At 36.2% G+C, this 21,139-nt stretch overlaps 1 long non-coding RNA gene across 3 annotated transcripts in view; it reads left to right on the top strand.

Moving 5' to 3' along the window:
* Positions 1–16,144, top strand: part of LOC138684780 (uncharacterized) — an 87,384-nt gene extending 71,240 nt beyond the window's left edge. For 2 of the 3 annotated variants that reach the window (XR_011324055.1, XR_011324054.1), the window contains 2 exons: positions 7,803–7,887; positions 8,184–9,857. This is a non-coding gene — a long non-coding RNA (uncharacterized lncRNA). Of the gene's footprint in view, positions 1–7,802; positions 7,888–8,183; positions 9,858–13,497 lie in introns of those variants that run through there. The other variant, XR_011324056.1, reaches the window with a different exon arrangement.
* Positions 16,145–21,139: the final 4,995 nt, after the last annotated feature.

Genomic DNA, 21,139 nt, shown 5'->3' on the forward strand with positions numbered 1-21,139 from the left:
CCAACTCCCCTCTGTTAGCACAACCTGGTCATGTGACATAATAACAGTAATGTGATGCAAAAGGTCCCTCTGCTTAACTTCCTAGATACAGGAGATGAATCAGGTAATGAGTAAGCTACATACAAGTACCTAATTCCACTTAGAGAACAGTGCAGTTGACTTTGCTTTTCTTTAAATTTTATAATCCAAATTATGATTTTATCTTCAAGAGAGAAACTATCTTAGCAAACTTCAGATGGAAGCAATTTGAAGCCATAAATTTAGAAAGAGAAGTGGATTATAAAATAACAGTAGGGAGGGGGCTTGTCTGTCAAGTATGGATGTAAAGAAGAGATTAATTGAAGGAGAAAGGAAGCAAACTGTAACCTAAAGAAAATGGAGCTTTACATAGACCCTTGAATGGCTGTGATATACTATATCGCCACTCAAGTACCTTTTCCGCTGACACTTTCTACCTACTTTGTATCCCTTCTTTGTCCAACTTTTCCAGACCTTCACCCTAAATGTCAGTCTTCCTTAGGTGTATCTTTTACCTTCTAAATTCCCCCCAAATCTCTGTGTTTACATATCTGTCTTTGAGTCTGTGAGTGCCAGTTCTTTTTCTATCCTTGTCTTCCACCTCTTGTTTTATTAGTGCTTATTTTGCACCCCAGGTAACCTTGCTTTTCATCATATTATTTCTATACCAAATGCTTTGGTTGCCCTTAGTGCTCACCTTTATATTCACATTTGCAAGTCCCCTTGTATTCGTTCCTAAACATGAAGAAAAACAGTCAGTGAAAAGCTCATCAAAAGCAAAGATCAAAATCCCTGGATGTAATAGAATTGAACTTTTAAAGGTTTTATTTATTGACATAGTTATTTGTTTAGTCAGTTTCATTGTGGGCTTTTTCTGTGTTTGTGGACTTTGCCCTTTCCTGCTTACAAAAAAAAAATCATTTTTACTTCTATACAAAGAAGTACAGAAGTCCTCATGTTTGTGCCTTATTCTTTTGACTTCTGTTTATTTATCCTTAGCTTTATGCTATTAATATTGATATTGATAACTTATTGTTATTGATTCATTTAACATGTTTCCTGGCTTATAAACAGAGTTTTTCTGAAGTTTAGAGTTAATCAGTAATGGATCAGGATCCCTTTTGTAGACAGGTCCAGTTACAAATATAGAAACCAATATGTAAACTAGGTCCTATTTCATTTCATGTTAGTTAAGCTGGTTTGTATTTTGGGATTCACTCCTAAATTAGCAGCAAAATGCAGAAAATAAAAATGTATTAATGAACAGTAGAGGCTGAACTAGGATACATGATTCATATACTTGAGCTGTTTGCTTTTTCTGATATTTGTCTCAATCTGCGTATCTGTACATTCAAGAATATATAGATTTTGGAAAGCACACCTGGATTTACAGCTCATCTTTTGAATCCATGTTCCTTTCTTAGAAAAAGTCTATTTGAATTACATTGCTGGCATTGCATCCTTAAGCAGTTCAGATATGGTTACCCCTAGTGACACGCTTACTGCATTCCCATACGCAGAATGACTTTCAGCCTAAGAAACATTTGTAAGACTACTCCTACCAAAACCAAAATGATCAATTGTTTTATACTAGAGCAGTTTTCAGCTTCATTTCTTTCTTCAAGTCAGCTGAGGGATATTTCTGCATTACCAGAGGATGCCATTTCAGTTTACATCTTAAACTATACTTTGTCCCCAGATGATGTTGTAAAATGAATTGCATTCAGGCAGAGGCTTCTCAAGCACAACTGCTTCATTTAACAGCAGCATATAAGTATTCAACTCCCAATCCCTGGAGTTCTCCCTTTGCTAACAGTTAGAACATCAGACGTAAACTGGCAAGCTGTTTTGGAGAATGCAGTTTTTCTGAGCCAATTAACTTATATTGTGGAATATACAATACAACAGCTTTTTTCTGTTTTAAACAAGGTAGCCAAGAAACCTAAAGAAATCAGAAAAACTCTTTTGTCAGCTTCTGAGATAAGACTAAAATGTTAAATTCAGGGTTTCTCTGAGACTTCTGGTAATTTCAAATGGAGCATAAATTCCTGTCTTCAGCTGTTTGTCTTCCAGAAGTTTTCTAACAAGCTTAATCACACTTAATCCTTCAAATTGTGTAGACTATACTAGAAAAGGAATAGAAAATTCCATATTGATGCAAACTTCTGTAAAATTCTACCATTACAGAAATCTTAATGGGAAGACTCAGAATTTATATACTGTGCACTAAATTTTCAAAAAAGCGGACTATAAAGTTCTTATTTTATCTGAGTGCTTTCCAGGTATTCATGGATACTGTTACACAAGAGCTCTCTCATCTAGGGAAATCTTGTCAGGAATTTATTGATAAGGAAGAAAGGCATAAAACGATTAATTACATGCTCAAGAAAACCAGGCTCTGTGACAGAAGTGAATTCTGCTTCTCTGCCTTAAGAGGACCAGTGTTTCTTCCTGGACTTGGCTGGATTTGTAATGAGGTGTACCTACATGATTTTGTAAACTCCTTATTTTGTTCTGTTTTCTGTAAACTCCTCATTTTGTTCTCGTTCTCTGTCCTGAGAAGACTCAAGGAAGAACTTAACTATGCTAACTGAAGTAGTTAACTACACCAGTCAGAGATTAAAGTTGTATTCTCAGTTTGTTTTGAGATAGTAGAAGATATCTGGTAAGGAGTTGAAGACAGATTAAGAGAAGACATTCATGGGATCAAGAAAGCCTCGCTGAAAAACTGGAAGCTGATGATAGTAATTATTTTTTAAAATATCAATATTTCTTGACATTAGTAATTTTACTTACCATTGTCTGGTCTTGTACAGTATCTCCCTTATGAAAGTGTATCGAGAAAGGATACTTTCACAAATATCTCCTAACTTTTCAGTCTTTCAGTTTGGTTGTGTCATGCATGCAGTGGGAATTGCACGGATGGCTGATCATCTTTAAGTTTTTCATATTTTATTGCTGTTAGGAAAACAGAAAAAATCAGTGTCATCCATGGATTGTTATATTCTGGTGAATTGTATTTTTAGGTTCTGATGGGGAAAAAAAGCTAAGCCAAATTCTTTCTTTTCTTTTTTTTTTTTTTTTTTTTTTGAGGAATCCCAGAATATAATGATGAACAGACAATGTATTTTGTATACTTCTCTTTAGGGCTTAATTTTGCCACCTGTTTTATTCACTGTCATGGGCAAGAAGGCCATGTGCCTTCAGTAAGAAGGCATACCCCAGTCTATGCTATTTCCTTGTTGATTGTATGTGATCTAATATCAGTTCGGTGCTTGTTATTTTTCCGATTTATAGAGACCAGCATGAAATACAGGCATCTTAAGCTCATTTTAGGCTAGATAAATGTGTATAAAGAGAAAGTAACTTCGAAGCCTATCCAATAAAATTTATTCATCCTCAGCTAAGACCACAGTCTTTTCATTTGCAGAGTGGTAAAGGGTCTGCCCTGCTCTTAAGGCAAGAAAATTCAGGAGTAGCCAAAATTCTTTTTTCATTTGCAGTTGGTTTTTTCTGCTGTAGCTTTAGCTGTTGATGTTACATTTCCATCCCATCACTAAACATTAGAAAACTGCTTTAATTTTTGCAATACCCATTGATGGCATGTTCAGGATGTTGTGCCACTGTAGACATCTTTCTGTTTTCTGTAAGAAAGGAGACTGCATTATACATACCTTACTTATACTAGTGGTGGAGGCCACTGATGATTCCTACATTTCTAAACCTTTGGAGTATTTTAACCTATACATCTCATAAGAGTCTTCTTCAGTGACTGTATTTTGATATCAGAGGAGAAAGAATTTAGCAAACCATTTTGGATATAAGAAAGCTAAAACTTTATATCTTCCAGTTCATGGTCGAGACGTTAAAACTAACCAAAATTCTTTCTATTGAGACTAAAAACTAACATAGGATATAAAATTAGAATATAAAAACAGTAAAGAGAAAAGTGAAAGAATAAAAAATACAGAAAAAAACCCTATGAAGTATTGAAAACTGTTTTACAGCTCTTGGTCTCTAAAGTATCTTTTTTCATATATTCAGTTGTTCTCAGCAGGGATCATTACCATTTCACGGTCTTTCATTTTAGTCTTCCTTTATGCTGTTAGTTTTCAACAAGACATTAACAATAATTACCCCTGAACACTGACATATAAGGATGTCCCTTGATGCCTATCCAAACGAGCGGTCAATAAAGAGATTAACAGAGTAGTACTCACTGTACACACACCTCTGTAGAAGGCTAAGGTTCTTTTCAAGCATCTAGGTGTGAAGTTGAATGTTCAAAGTCAAGTTGTATGTCTTTACAGACCACAGAGTTTGTTGAAGTGACTGAAGAGTCAATAGTCATTAGAGCTTCTTTGCTTGTAGAAATGTTCTGTTCTGCCAAATGCAGTTCCTCAATTGTCCTTTTGGCCAACAACTACAATTAAAAGGTGCATCTCCTGCACAAGATAGATGAGAACATACTCTTCTATGCTAACAATAATAGAAACAAGTTTCTTGCAGATCAGCTCACAGCTTTGTGTGCTCTTCTGACTTGCTTTGTCCGCTCTTCTGACTTGCTTTGTCCCTTTAGGTTCCCACAATTTTGAGTCATCTGCCTAAACTGATGAGAGTCCATTCTCACTCAACTCTTTTAAGGTCCACTCAAGGTCTGTTTTAATCTACCACTCTTCTATTGGTCAGGCTTCTGCTTTTCTCTCAGCCTGCAGTTCAGGCATTTCTTGAGGAGTATTTTAAAATTATCAGCCTTTAAAGACCCTATGGTCCCATGGGATTTAAAATGAGAACTATATATATTAATGAGTCTCATTTTGAAATATTAAGTATCTGTTTATTTCTTCCTTTAGCTATGAAAGCTGCTTTCTTCTTGCCATTAATAGTGCTAAGAGGAGGACAAATTCAACTATATGAAGGATGACCCTTCTTGCATCTGTTTTTCAGAGGGAGAATCTCTCTTCTAATGTAGCCAAAATTTCTCTCTTTTTGTCTGTAATGGTTAAATTAAACTTCCAGTTTTCCTTCCTGAACTTGAGACTTCTGAGATAAGCATTTAGTTTTCATATGTTTAAAGTCAAGAACATTGTTGATATTCACAGGTCCACAGACATCAGGAAATTTCCTATGCTGTTCATTTTCCAAATTTAGCCATTTCTACTCAATGGCTGTCCAAATGGATAGTGGCGTGAACTGAGTTTTGCTATGAAACTGCTGAAATGGATCCCCCTAATAAAATCAGGGCATAATCCACCAGAGGTCAGGCAATATTACTGGCATTGTTGGGAAAATTTTTCTTCATTTTCTGTCATATCATCACCAAATGCAATATTATTTTGGGTTGCTGAGGGCCAATATGTTTCTACATTTGTTGATTGCTGTAAGTTCTTCAACGCTACCCCACTAGGTAGTTGATAAAGCATTTTTTTTGAGTTATCTGAAGTGTGAATTTACATTTGGACTATCAATAGAAGAAAGAGAAGTTACATACCTGTAAAGAATAATGTTTGAGATTTTGGGTCAAAAGGTACAAGTTTTCTGGCTGCTTTTCTCTTTCAAAGCTCTTTGATGTTTCTATATGCACATTTTTTTAGATGAACAGGAATAGAAATGCTCTTACTTTATATAGCTCTATGCTGGGCATGAGCAATTGTAGAATATGAATTCATCCTATGTGAGTAGGAAAAGGAAAAGAAGGCTGTTTTCAAGTAACAAAGTGTAAGTGCAAGCTTTATGTTAGTGTACATATGGTCATTTCAAGAGCTCTCATTTCTTTAAATACTGCTCTTACTGCTGATGAGGCTCAATATTTTTTGGCTAAGTTATCTTCAAGTATAATATGTGCCTTTGGATTTTGAGAATTATGTTATGAGGAAGGGTTGCACGTATTGAGTTATGCACATGCACTTGTTGCACCTGAACAGTCAGCATGGGCATCACGATTACTAATTTCATTGCCTTCTATGTTGGAATGATTGGTTATGTGGGCCAGAGAGCCTGTAATGTAATATAACTCAACTTTAGCAAGATTTTTAACATCCTTTTCAACAGTATTTTTAGTTATAAGCTGAGATGAATGTGTTGGATGAATGGGTTAGTAGATGGACTGAAAAATGAGCAGGCGTTTGGACTCAGAGGATAGTAATTAATGGCTCAGCTTCTAGATGACAACCAGTCAATACTGCAGTCTTTCTTACTCAGTTATTTTCATCAATGATCAGAATGACGAGATAGAACGGACCCTTGGCAAATTTGCACATGAGGCTAAATTGGGAAGGGAACATTAAGTGACATGCTGGACAGAAAAATGTTGACAAACTTAGGGGTTGGGGCAACAGAAACCTAATAAAGTTTAAAAGGAGAAGTGCAAAGTCCTGCACTTCAGACAGAATAACCAAGTGCATCAATACAGCCTGGGAACTAACTGACTTAGTAGCAGCTCTGCTGAAAGGAGAGGTTATAATGGATTGCAAGCTGAGTATGAACAGAATGCTATCATCACAAATAAGGCAAACTGGGCTACATTGGAAGGAGTGTTGAGAATATATCAAAGGAAGTTATTATTCCTTTATACTTCACACTGAGGGGGCTGTAACTGGAGTATTTTGTTCATATTGGCCGTACAGTTCAAGAAAGATGTTGAAAAACTGGAAAGGGTCCTAAAGAGGGCTATCAAAAGTATAATGTGGTTAGAGACCTGGAGCACATGATCTTCAATGAGAGGTGGCTTAGCTTGGCAAAAGAAAGGCTAAAGAGACATTTAGTAGCCGCCAGTGAAATTTGAAGGTAAACTACAAGGATGATGGAGCTAACTGTTCTTAGTAGTGGCATTTGGTATAATAAAAGGCAAAAGCCACAAGTTTCAGCTTCAGCATGGACATTAGAAAAAGTGCTTCACCAGGAGGGTCATGCAGCACTGGAACAGTTTATGAATCTGGGTGATGGAATTTCCATCCTTGGGGTGTTTTGAAACTTGTCTAGACAAAATCAAAGCTGACCCAATCTAGTACTGGTTGTGGTCCTACTTTGAGTGAGATGTTCAACTAGATGACCTCTAGACATCCCTTGTAATCAACATTTCTATGATTCTATGCCTTGTACTACTGGATACGTGCATAATTCAGTTGTCCTTGTACTCCAGATTGGGTGAAAAAATGCAGTCAGGGACTGTGACCACTGTGTTTATTACACATGTAGACATGATAGTATAGGAATTCAATGATTATTTCCTTTTCTTCCTGTGAGCATCAGAAGATTTACATATGGAGACAAGAAAAGCTTTACTGTCATAATCCCTAAACAGTAGCAAGAAACATGTTTTGTTATCTTCATTCCCTGGGATTCCTAATAATGTTTGTATAAATTAAAAACTGTTAATAGCAGAACACTGTAATTGATTAGCTTCTCTATGTTTACAGTGCTCTTTAATTGCTTCAAAATGCTATTTGTCAGCTTCATGTTCTATTGACAATGTTATCGATTTATCCGATTTGGGCTTTGTCTTGTCTCTCGTACATAAAACTCACATATGCAGTTCAAATGGGAAATGACTCTATTGATTTCCTTAACTTGAGCCCAAATGCTAAAGATTTTTGGATAAGCTTTCTCATTACTTAAGCCAAAATCAATAAGAGAGAGCATCTTTTAATGAAAGAGCAGTTTGAGCAACGTACTTCAGAAATGGGGTCCTGTTCATCCTTTGCTTTACAAATCGATCTCCTTGGTTCCTTAAGTGAGGTCCAATTGGTTGACATTGTGGTTTGTCTTTGTGTGCAAACCTGCAGCTTCAGAAAAGAGAAGATGGGCTACAGAGACAGCAGAAGGAAACACTTCCTCTGCAACAGAAAAAAGGATGATCTTCTTATTGAGGTACCACACTATATGTTGTAAGTGTGTTCTGTAAAATTCTGGCTTTTTATGGCCTTTTTTAACTACATAATTTATGGGAAAAATAATATGCTTTTCAGTCCTATCTCTTTGTCAATTATTATTCCTTTGTGTGTTGTTATTACACTATTTAAAAATATTACATACTTAAATGATACAAGTAGTTAATTTGGAACTATCACCTTCTTTTATGATTTTTCTGCATAAAATACTATCACAGACTACAATCCAATCATATTGCTTTGTTAACCTGTTAATTTGTTCTGGTTTTATTTCAGCTCTAGCCTCAAGAAATTAGACTTAGTGGCTCCAGACTAAGCTGTGTAAAGTGAAATCTGAGATAAAAAATGGAGCGCTGAAGTTGAAGAGCTACAGAATGAACTGGGTATATCCAGCTAGTTATATGGGCAGGCCAAATGTTCAGGTACTGTACTAAGATATCATTAACTGCCCTGAACTACATAAATTAAGCTGATTATGCCTTCACTTAATTAACTGAGAATGACCTATTGATGTATAGGCAGAGCAAGATAGAGACTACATGCTGCACTGTACTAAATTTATAGGTTTTCAATTAGTTCTACTATTGACTGAGACTACTTAGAAAAGGAGTTTACTTTTATGTTTTGTAGCAGGTTTTTAAATTAGTAAGTTATTTGAAAATGTTCTGTTTGTATGCTCTTGAATTATTTGAAAAATGATCCAGTGAAAATTGTTTATTCATCTAAATCTATAATTTTTGCCTCATGGCTGATTAACACATATACGGTATTTGTCTTTGAAACTGCTGTTATGACTTACTATAAGTATTGATTAATCATCTCCAAAATACTAGTCATCTCTAAATTTTAGTCATAATAGTTTTAGAAATTAATTATAAAATTATTTGTTTAAAAGAATAAAGAAATGCAAGGAAAATTGCCACAAAAATCTGATCACTTTATTATAAACTGAGTTACATATTTCTTTCAAAAAAAAGCACATTGGCTGTCATTTTAGTTAAGCTCCATTTGAAAAAGAAGTTTCTGCAGTCTTACGTACGTTACCTGATAGCAATTTACTAAGTGTATTAAATAATCTCAGTAATATATTTACAGATTTTGTTCAAAGGAAAATGTGCATTTGTCTAATGTAGGGATTATTATTATGCAGAACTACAAAATCAGTTAGTATTTAGTTACAAATTTACTTCTGCTGTAAACATACTTTGAAAAAATCATGCAGTTAGAAACCAAAGATAGGAAAAAAATATGGCTGTTAATTAGTAATACTACTGCAAATTTGGGGGAAAAGTAATAAGCTTTAAAATGTTAGCAAGTAATAGTAGAACTGTTACATCAGGCTGATGAATCTTGTGTAACGTTTCTATTTTAAAAGAGATTTATTTTAAACGTAAAGAAAATAATAAAAAAAACCTACAGATAAGATTGTTTATTAATATACTAAGGAAAATAGAACATCATGTGTGCTTAGCAAAAAAGACCCTGGCTACTCATGTTTGAATCCCTGGACCAAATTTTCTTTAGCTCATTCTTAGTATAAATTTTTGGGGTAAGGTACCTGCTCTACGGATTTTAATTGTCCAAGATACATTTCTATGACCAAAGTTAATCTAAAATCTGCGTTTTTTCAAAAATGGTACACTAAATGGAAGGATAGGTACAGTCTTATCATCCCCTGGGACTAGGTTGCTGTCTTTATTCATATAGTTCTCTTTAAGCTTGTAAAAAATTTAAAAATTGTATATACATAGATTATAATATGTAACTCTATTTTTTTAAGATTAATTTTCAGCTTTTAAAATGGTAATGATTCTTTGATTTGAGTTTTTCATCTTGATGCATGCCTATGATATTCAGTTACCTTATGCCACAGCACTTGTCTGAGGATTTATGGTTAAACTGGCCCTTTGTAATTCAGTGATCACCTTATTAAAATACTTCCTGAGGTTTTCCCAGCCTATATTGAAGCTGACTACATTGTCTACATATGCAGCCTTTACTTTTCCTTCAAATGTGGTCCATAAGCCTTTGGTATGTACTGGTCATACATGGAACACAAAACGCATTGTGGTTAATTGATATAGGTCCTTGACTTCACTACAGTTAGACTACAGTGGCAGCCCCAACATCTGGTGCTCAGCTGCTGTCCAGCTGCTTTGACTATCACTGACTGACCCAAGCAAGTCTGTTTTGTCCCCCTTATTGACACGTGCATTAACACGTACAACTTATTATTCTCCTATATGACAATTTCCATAACTGTTTTGTTGACTTGTTTACTGATTCATTTATTGCGTTATGGTAAATGGCACTCGCCTAACACCTGTTTTATCTGCATTCTTCACCAGTTAATTTATATTTACTTCTCGTACCTCAGATCTTTCCCTCTTAGCGCATCTTTCTCCCTTTATCCTCTCCCTGTTAACATTTTTCCAGGCCTTTGCCTCCTTTTCTCTCTCCTGTTTCTCATTCCCATTTCTAATTATCCAACTCATTTTTTAAGCCTCATATCTATGACTTAGATATGTTTCTGTAGGAGGTCTTACTCTCTGGATTCTTCATATACAAGATGGTCAGAAATGACACTTTTCTGCTATGCTATTTTTCTCTCCCTTTTCTCTTTTGATTGATTTGAAGCAGTTCATTCACCTCACCCATCTTGTTTCTTTTCCCTGGCATCACAAACTCTTGCCACCCACTCACAGCCTTAAGTTATCCACACTGTTTACTTCCTTAACTTCTTTTCCCAGTTACCTGAGAAATCTCTCCAAATGCGCATGACTGTCATCTCTTTTCTTTTCTCATTTACTACCATAATCTCACTGAGCAAACATTTCCAACTAAAGTAGTAAGATTGTTTTCCTGTTCCATCATTTGGACCATGCCACTTTCTATTCTTCTCATTTTCTGTCTCATGAAATTAAAAATTTTTTCCTTAGCCTTCATGTTTTTTTTCTCATTTCTGACACTTGTCATTTGCTATGTCACTTTCTATGTCACGTATTTCAAATTCCTCCTTTTCCAGTGATGTCAGAGGGAGATAGCAATTTATTTGTCTGCTCCTTCACTGTCTGTCTCTATACTTTCTTCTGTTAGAATCCTGAAGCATGCTGTATTCTTCTTGGATTCATCTTTTTCTTAAACTTCTTCCTGTTAGTCCACCTTACAGTGATCTTTAAATAAATTTGCCAGTTAGTGATTGCAAAATTTTGCATCAGTGGAAGAAAGCTGATGAATGACCCTTTCCTCTCACTCTTGTCTCCCTGACAAGAATTTAGACCTTTGCGTAGTGTGTGACCATCATGTTTTACAGCTCGCATATTCACGTTGTCATATTTTAATTACTGTGTTTGGTTCTCTCTTCTTCCTATTTATCACACTCACTTACGATTAACTTCAAATTGGATTACAGATTAATTAGGTCAAGAATCATGCCTACTTTTGTGATTTTTTTTATTGGTCCAGCATAACAAGCTGCACTTTTGTTTATAAATGTAACAGTAGTAGGGTCTGCTGTTTGTAGGGATTCTCGTGCTACCTGTACTCCCCCCAGTAGTTCTCAGGAATGGTTCAGGAGTTTGTGTAGGCATAGGCTCATTTCCAGTAGGCAGTCTACATGTTTTATACCATGGATGCTGGCTGATCCATGATCATTGGCCTCAGCGACAAAGAGTAGTTCCTGGCACGTTTAATTTACTGGCATGGATGTAGTCTGTCTTGATCTTGATTGACTTTTGATCACTTCCTTTGCACAAAAAATAGTAGTTCCAGTAACAATTGCAACAATTTAGGCTGAGAGAAGATTAAATTGAATTTGTAATATTATTTTCATAAACTGACAATAGGTCTGACCATAAGCCATCTTAAATGATTAACAAGTTTCTCTATGTGTAGCACATGAAGTATATATTTTTCAGAGAATGATACATAATTATTTCTGCCTAGATATTTGCATGCCTGTCAGAAATGGAAGACTGCTTCTAAAATCCCTTTTATAGCACAGTTTTGACATGTAAGCTAAGGTCATCAGAATTCTCTGGTTGCCCTTGAAGGATATTTCAGCATCACAGGAAGTGATGGGTGTAGGCTTTCAAACTGAATAACAAACATATCATTCCTTCATTCTGACAAAACTCTTAGAGCTGTATCACCCTGCATCCTAGGTTGTAGTTCTTGGACTAGATTTCTTGAAGAGGTGCACTACATAAACTCAGCTTTGCAGGTTGCAGCTCATTACATCTGTTGTCTGTTCCTCAATGTTTCTGTCAGTTAGGTAAGAGATAAGGAAATAGGACAAAGAAAAAAAATGCTCACTGGAAAATGCAACAGAGGAAGCTATTTATGCCTTTTACTTTAATACTCTCTTCAGTTGTCTACCCTTATATCTTGCTTTTGCCCCACAGATGGATGTGTTGCCATGTATATTACCCTTTTATCACCGTATTTCTCTCTTTCCGAAAACCTTTGCTGTAACTTTGGATAGCTACTCTTCAGCCCAGAGTTTGGCTCTGCAACAAAGTGTTGTGAACACATCCAGGGCTTTATGATCTTCTTCCTAACCTCCCTTTGAAATAGTTGCTTCATGTCTAATATGAGATGCCTAAGGCATCAGTTTATGCACTTCTACACAACAAACTCTCTATTTCTCTATGGCTGTTTTCTTTACATTGTTTTTTTTTATTTTTTTAATGTATCTTCCAAGCATTTTTCTTAAATGAGATAATACAGATATAGTTGGACCTTATCGCTAATGGGTATGTATGATTTCCTCCCAGAGAAGTGAGCAGTTTGCCTGGGAGGTTTGCCCTCAGATATGCTGCAAATGTTCTCCTAAAATTCTCCAGCAAGAAACCAGCCAAGAAAAATTGAAATACCTCTACTTTGTGAAGAGCTGAACAAGATTTCACACCATCATTTGAACTCTCAATTTGCATTTCACTGATGGGGTTTTTCTACTGACTAGCTGTTGAATGCTATATTATGTCATGATTTTACATGAGTAGCATCCTTTGAATGCTTGTCCATCTATATGTTCACACTCTGTGAATTTGCATTGCAGGCACATTGACTTAGGAGTACTCAGTGGTTCTGTCTAATCTTTCAAATTATATAAAATAATAAAAGTTAATGACTAGCACACAGATTTTTTTCTTAGCAATTCAGAAGTATCTGAGAGAGAGATTTTGAAAAGGGGAGAGAGAAAAATGTGGGTAGTGAATTTATAAATAAGCAACACAATTGAAGAGCTATAATAACTGAAAAGTATCCTTCTCTTTCAAGTGCAGCCTCTTCACAGGTATGTTCACATGGTGGATTATTCTTAGCAATACATTTCCTTTGTAGTGAAAGTTACCTGGAAATGGATCTTGAAATCTTCTTAGAAAAGCAGAACCGCAGGACAGCTCTAAGAAATGCATCCTTTGAATGTCCTATCTTGGCAAAGTAACTGGTGAAACTGAATATGTGGTTCCAAGTTACAGCTCTGCCAGTCTGCTGCCGGTCTGCTGGCAGCCTTCAATGAAGCCACTATTGTGGTTAGCATTGTGGCAGATTTCTCTTACAGCATATCATCATGTTTTCTGTTGTTGAGTTGGACAATATCTACCTAGAGACGTATATGTCCTTTGAACTCCCTTAATGGAAAACAGAAAAGAAAAGTATGATTGTCCAAAGGATACAAAGTCACTTTGGCCTTCCAGGCATTGGACCAAGAGGATAAAAAGGTAAATAGTAAGTTGCTCTCTTGACTCAAACTGAATTCCAATAAAATTGATCCAGAACTTCAGGTATCTTCAGTATTTAGGGGAGAATACAGAAGTGACAGTTACAAAGACATGTTCATAGCTAGTTCATCAATGAGTGGTTCACTGGTTCAAAGGCTGAGCTACAAGTATAATGAAGAGCAGATTTAGGCCTTATGAGAGGTACTACTGAAGGGTGACATATCAGACAAGAAAAAACCCAATTAGATAATTAAAAAATTGCAAGACAATAGGGCGAGAAAAGAAATAAACAACAATTAATTACTAAAAGGTGATTTAGCAGCTTTAAGTAACTTGACAGAGAACATAATAAAACCCCCACGCTTAAGAAAAAAATAGAAAGCCTTGGACAAGGTGCAATATATCATGTAACCTAAAATATGAGTTTGGCAACAAAACATTGTCTGAAGTGTTTTATGATCCAACCACCAATGTTTTAAGGCTATACAAAAACACTTCTTGAAGAAATACTAGTAACTTTTCTTCAGTTACATAACAGATAAGTAATAATACCACTCTATCATCCAAAACTACATTTAAATCTATCCAGAATTCTGTTACAATATACAGGTTCTCTATCCAATAGTTATTTAACTCAGACTTCAGAATTTTTCCTGTATTCTTGCCCAGTGTCTTCCACTGAGAGATGCATTTTCTTAGAATGCTTAAAAGCATACCCCCAGTTTCCCAACTTTGCTCTTCCTTTCATTTGATTATAGAAAAACTAGGATATTTTTTTCAGTTTTTTAGTTCTTTTACTTTTAGAGACCTAATTTCTCCCATATGATCATTGGAAGTAATGCTTTTCATTGATTTATTTGCAGTTATAATGAGTGAAGGACTAGTCTGGCAAAAAATTTCTGTGATCATTATGAAAGAATTGTATTACAAATATGGTATGGATTATCAACATTTATATCAAAAAACATTCCAGAGGACTCCTGGAACTATAGGTAATGGCACTGATGTTACAGTAAAGAAATGTTATACAGTTATGCATTTTTATTAAACTATTTTTCATAATCATAACTGAAAAAATTATTCTGGGCTAACTTACTCATAATTTCATCATCATACATGTTCCTCACACACACTTTTCCATAACAGTGAAAAGTTATGGGAGACAAGAATAATTATTTTAATATAAGCCTTCTATAATATATGTGTTTTTCAATGTACTAATATGTTGCTGTACAAATCAGGATAGTTTATTGACAGATGTATCAATTTCTAAACTGAGCATTAGTGTTTTATATGTTGCTGTATAAAAGGTGTACATACAGTCATGAAGCTCACATTTCTGCAACTTTTTTGATTCATTTTTTAGAAGCATTCAGAAGAATCAGATACAAGATACTCATTTAGTTTGTCAGATTGTATCATGTACTGACAAAATATCATCTTACAAAGAATGCTGCACAGCATAACTACAAGAAAATTAATATACTGCAAAAAGGCCCAAGCTCTGTGCATGTAAGTACATGAATTTTGAGCCTTTCCCAGACAAAAGTATTGCCTGGATTTTCACTAGTATTCTTCATTGATTTACTTGAGTTACACCTAAGTTATACCTTTACAGATAAAATTACTGTACAGGCATCAGCTGGATGGAAGGTAAGATGGATACCTTAACCAGTGGTTGAATCATCAAAATATAAAGAAAACATTTTGAGTTGCCTTGCAAAATTAAAAAAAAAAATACTGCTGGAATGTGCTGTGTCTGGATGGGATGAAGTTAATTGTCTTCATAGCAGCCTATACGATGCTGTGTTTTATATTGGTGAGCAAAATAGTTCTGATAACACATCAATGTTTTAGTTATTGCTGAACAGTCCTTCCACAGCGTCAAGGCATTCTGTGTTTCTCACTCTGACTCACCAGGGAGTAGGCTGGGAGGGGGCAAGAAGTTGGGAGGGGGCACAGCCAGGACAACTGACCTGAAGTGAACACAGGGATATTCCATGTAACATCATGCTCATCAATAAAAATTGAGGAGAGAGGAGTTTGGGAGAGGTAGCCATTGCTTGGAGACTGATTGGGCATCAGTCTACTTGAGAAAGGTGGTGAGTGATTGCCTTTTATGTGATGACTTATTTTATTTTTTTCTTCCACTTTCCTTCACTTATTTATTAAACTGTCTTAATCTCAACCCACAAGTTTTCTAGCTTTTGCTCTTTTTATTCTCTTCCTGTCCTGCTGGGGAAGGGGGGGGGTGTGTGTGAGTGAAGGAGTGGCTGTGTGGTGCCTAGCTGCTGGCTGGGGTCAACCCACCACATCAGGAAAGGAAACTCTTGTTTCTCCTATTAGCTTTTACAATTTAATTCATTTTTAAGACAGAGGAAAAAAAAGGACTAGTTTCACAAAATTGAAGAAAAGAAACTGTATCTTTTCCTCCTGTGCATACATTGTAGTGGTTATAGCAGTTATTGGGAGCTAGGAGATGTGACTCAATGTGAGCAGAGACTTGAAGTGGAAATGCTCCAAAGTACTTGTTATGGATGCACGCACACTCAAACCCAACAGGTGTTAAAGATCAGATTTATTCTTCAGTAGAAAAGTTAGTTAGAACTCCGATAACAGTAGTGAACTACAGGCTCAATGATGTAAGGGGAATTAGTACTACATAGCTGTCCTGGTTTCAGCTGGGATAGAGTTAACTGTAGCTGGTAGCTGGTACAGTGCTGTGTTTTGAGTTCAGTATGTGAAGAATGTTGATAACACTGATGTTTTCAGTTGTTGCTCAGTAGCGTTTAGACTAATGTCAAGGATTTTTCAGCTTCTCATGCCCAGCCAGCAAGAAGGCTGGAGGGGCACAGGAAGTTGGCACAGGACACAGCCAGGGCAGCTGACCCAAACTGGCCAACGGGGTATTCCATACCATGTGACGTTCCATCTAGTATAGGAACTGGGAGGTGGGGGCGGGGGATCACTGCTCAGGGACTAGCTGGGTGTCGGTCAGCGGGTGGTGAGCAATTGGACTGCGCATCATTTATACGTTCCAATCCTTTCATTATTGCTGTTGTCATTTTATTAGTATTACCATTATCATCATTAGTTTCTTCTTTTCTGTTCTATTAAACCGTTCTTATCTCAACCCGTGGGTTTTGCTTCTTTTTTCCCTATTTTCTCCCCCATCCCACTGGGTGGGAGGGGAGTGAGTGAGCGGCTGCGTGGTGCTTAGTTGCTGCCTGGGGTTAAACCACGACAATAGCCGATTTAAGAATCCTTGAGATTTAAAAAGGATTACTCAAAATGTGCATATCACTCCCCTAAAAGCTGAGGGCTCTCTCCCTTGAGGAGTTACCTCGAGCGGTGCCCCGACCCGAGGGGGAGTCCCCAACTGCAGACCCGCTGCTCCCAGGAGGACTGATTCCAATATGTCCTCCGGCGGGACCCCGTTTATACCCTTGTCAAATCTGATCTGTGGTCATTTAATCCCTATTGGCCAAGAAGGTCACCTCAGTGTACCTGGCATGTCTCAACTGGCCAGTTCAAATTTCAACTTGTGGCCTCCAGGGTTTAGGGTTTTTTTCCTCTTCTTCCTGCCTGGAGAAGTTTTGTTTACTGCGGGGGGGACGGGGGGAGTGTACTGCCACAGTACTCTAATGTTTAGAACTATGGTGTTAGGGTTTTTTTTGCCTCCCAAACTAATTAAATAAAAAGAGATAATTGTTTAAACAAGAAAAATGCTAAATGCATGCTAAACCCTACACACTGTTTCTTTGCAGAGTAGGTTTTTTCATCTAGGGTGGTTTCCAATCCAGAATCTTTCAGTGGCTTTTAGAATTGCCAGGGGTCTCCTACTGGACCATGTACAGGTCCTCTCAGGGAAGATGCAATCCCTTTGTCTCTCCTGCATTTCTCCTTCCTCTTTCTTCACTGTTCCCAAATGTCCCACTTAGAGTGGGCAGCAGCCAGGACAGCATCATTAGGGCACCTTACATGCTGCACAGCCTTTGAAATGAACCATGACAATATGGTACACAGAGGAAAAGAAAAATATATGTTAGTTCTCCTATCTACCATCACACTAGCTTTCTAATCCCCCATCTGAAACAAGTGAAGATTTGCATCCAAGACTTTTGCTGCACGAGCAAGTACTTTTACCAGTATCAAACAAAGGAGAAAGTATCATCTCTCCCTCACATCTGACTGAATAAAAGACTTCATTTCTTTCCTGAAATATGTCCAGAAAAGTTATATCAAAATAAATAGTTATCAGATTTCAGAACCTTTCCACAGTTGTTGCTGAAGCCAATCACTGTATTTTAATTGAGCCTATGAATCACTGCAGATATGTCCAAACTGGATTTTTCTGTGAATAAAAAATCTGCTAAAAAATTGACTTACACTACTTTTCTGTAATGAATTGAGAACTATCAAGATCAAACAGACTGGTATTAAGGGTGACCAAAAACCTGAAGGGGGGAAATATTAGATGTTTTAAAGATAAAATAAGAAAAGGAATAATAAAATAAAGTCTCTTTTTAAAGACATTTTAGTGCTATGTGGGTTGAGTGAGAAACTACCCATCCCATCCCATCCCATCCCATCCCATATTTTTGTGTTTGGTTTGGATTCTCTTTTGTCAAAATTATATTCTAAAATCAGTTCTCATACACTATATTGACACTCCCCTTCTCAGAGTTCCTGAATTTACAGTAGTCAGCTTGACAGCAAAGAGAAGCACAATGATGTCATAGAAATATAAGTGACAAAGGGAACTCAAGAATCTTAAAACTAAACACAACCTAAGGAAACAACAGGGTTTTGCAAGTGATACATGGGAAGGAAGACTTGTGAGAGAGGTCAGTGAGACCTGCGAGCTGTTTTGGGAAGTCATCACAGTATGTAAGTCCTTTTGGAAAAGGAATTGGAGAAATGGAATAGAAGAGCATTGAAAGTATCTTTCATCATGAGATACTGTAATCCTGCTTAAGGAAGTAGAAGTTATTTTGAGAGAGAATATGCTGAGATGATATTAATCCCCCTTCTCAGATCATACTGAAAATGTGAATATCTGGGAGAAGAATATGTTAATCAAATTTTAGTATACAGAGGGGCCAAAATGGGGAACCCATGCTGAATACTAGATTTTTATTTATTTGTTCATATTTATTTATTTAAAATATTTATCAGTACTTCCTTAACTCAGAATTTACCTTCTTACATTTGTACTCAGTAAGTGCTAAAATCTAACAATATTTTAAAAACCCCCAAACATTGAACAAAGTATTGAATATATTGAATGTATTGAATGCACCCTCATGAAGTTTGCAGATGACACCAAACTGAGGAGAGAGGTAGATATGCCAGGAGGAAGAGCCACCATTCAGAGAGACCTCAGCAGGTTGAAAGGCTCAGCCAGCAAGAATCGCATGTGGGAATCCCAGTGGAGAGAAACCTGAATGTGAACCAGTAGTGTACCCTTACAGCAATGAAGGCAAACATGTCCTGGGCTGCATGAGCAGAATTTTGGCCAAGATCAATGGATGTAATTATTTCAGTGAACTTGCTGCTTGTTAGGCTACACCTGTAAAATTATGTTCAGTTTTGGTTTCCTTCAATTCCAGAGAAAAACTGAAAAATTGGAGAGGACACAATGGGAGGGCCATCAAGATAATTACAGTATTGGAGAACTTGGTATATAAAGAATGGTTGAAGTATTTGGGTTTTTTCAGCATGCAGAAGAGAAGGCTTGGTGCAACCTAATCACAGTTTTCTAGTACCTCAAAGGTTAAGTATAGACAAGATGGAGGTTCTCTCTTCATAAGGGTGAATGGTGACAGGACAAGAGGCAAAGGGCACAGATGACTTCCAGGGAAGTGTCAGCTGATACAAGAAAAAAATTCTTCACCTTGGGAACAAGTAAAATTTGGAATAGGTTGCCCAGCAAAATGTTGGAATATTCCACATCAGAAATATTCAAGACTCGGCTCAACAAGGCCCTCAATAACCTAATCTAGGGACCTGTTTTCAACAGGAAGTTTGAATAGATGATTGCTCAAGGTCCCTCCTGACCTAGACTTTCCTATGATTCTAGGTAGTGCTTTTGACAAAATTAATGAGTTAAATGGAGTAATGAATGACAGCATGTATTTATTATAAATGTCCTTATTTTTAATGTTTTCAGTGACATATGCCAGGATTGTAACTTTCTTGTGATGATTGCATCATCTTTTTGTTTGGAGTTATTTTCATATCATTTTCCAATTTCTCACAATGACCTGCCATCTTCTAAGTGTTTTTTTTTTAAACTATAGTTTGATGAGTTCTCTACTCATTTATGAACAGGAAAAATTAATACTTCAAAACTTTGGTAAAGACTGTGGTGGTCTGTGTGAGAAATCTGTAGAGTTTGTCAAGAGCTTTTCAAGCCCCAGTGGAGAGATTTTGAATTCTTTTAAAGTTCTTTCAGACTTAAAAGATCAATGGCACAGCTTTCTTTTTCATACTTATTTTCCCTCTCTTTATATTTGAGGTTTTTTCCTGGACTATTCACTCCCACTCTGATTTTCAGGTATCTCAGTAATATTTATATTTATGGTATCACAATAATGCGATATTTATTAACTGTTTCCAACAGCAATCACAAAACACTTAAAAAAATCATGATATGTTATTGTAAGGTCTATAATGGAGATCAGAGTAACTGTGAATACAATGATTGTAACAAACATCTTTAATGTCTATCATTAGACAATACAGATGATGCATTAGAAAAAAACAGCAATCTTTTCACATTATTTTAACTAGCTGAGTTACAGAAAAATCTCATTATGATAGCTGTTTGTCATATTCATTTCTTCATATTAAATTTAAAGCAATCTGCATATGACTTTAGTTTGGATCTCATATATAACTGTTCAAAAATTTTACAAAATGGATTTAAGATGAGATATTCTCAAACCCGTCAAAATACTGCATGCCTGTATTTTTAACACAATATTTGTTTTAAATATGATTGAGGACATCGCACATATAGTGTGTATTTTTTCAGTAGAGATTATAAAAAAGCACGCAGATAACTGAAGTAGGTCAACATCTGTGGCAGTTTATCAGTCTAACCAAGGGAAGACTATTGCACAAGATGCAGGTGCATGTCAGAGACAAAGATCTCAAGGATCTTAAAACTTTGCAGACCCTACTTTCTTTTCCACTTGTCCTGATGAAATTTGATGTTGTCAAGATCTAATTATTTTGGGCACTCAGGATAGCAAGATCACCATTTGCCCCACAAAAGATTCAAATCTCTTCAGTGTGCAAGACACTCCTCCTTGGTTTAGAATTCTTTTTCCTAAATAATCTGTTTTGAAATATATTTCCACAAAAGTATTCTAGGCATTTAGCAATTTGAGAATAAAGGGCTTGACAAGGGTAGTTTACCTTTTATATCACCAGCACTTGGTAGCAACAAGCCATGATCTGTTTTCACTAGGGGAAAATGGAAGAAAAACAGAACTTGTTTCC

Source organism: Haliaeetus albicilla, chromosome 3, assembly GCF_947461875.1.
Source record: "Haliaeetus albicilla chromosome 3, bHalAlb1.1, whole genome shotgun sequence".
In the NCBI taxonomy this organism is placed as follows: Eukaryota; Metazoa; Chordata; class Aves; order Accipitriformes; family Accipitridae; genus Haliaeetus; species Haliaeetus albicilla.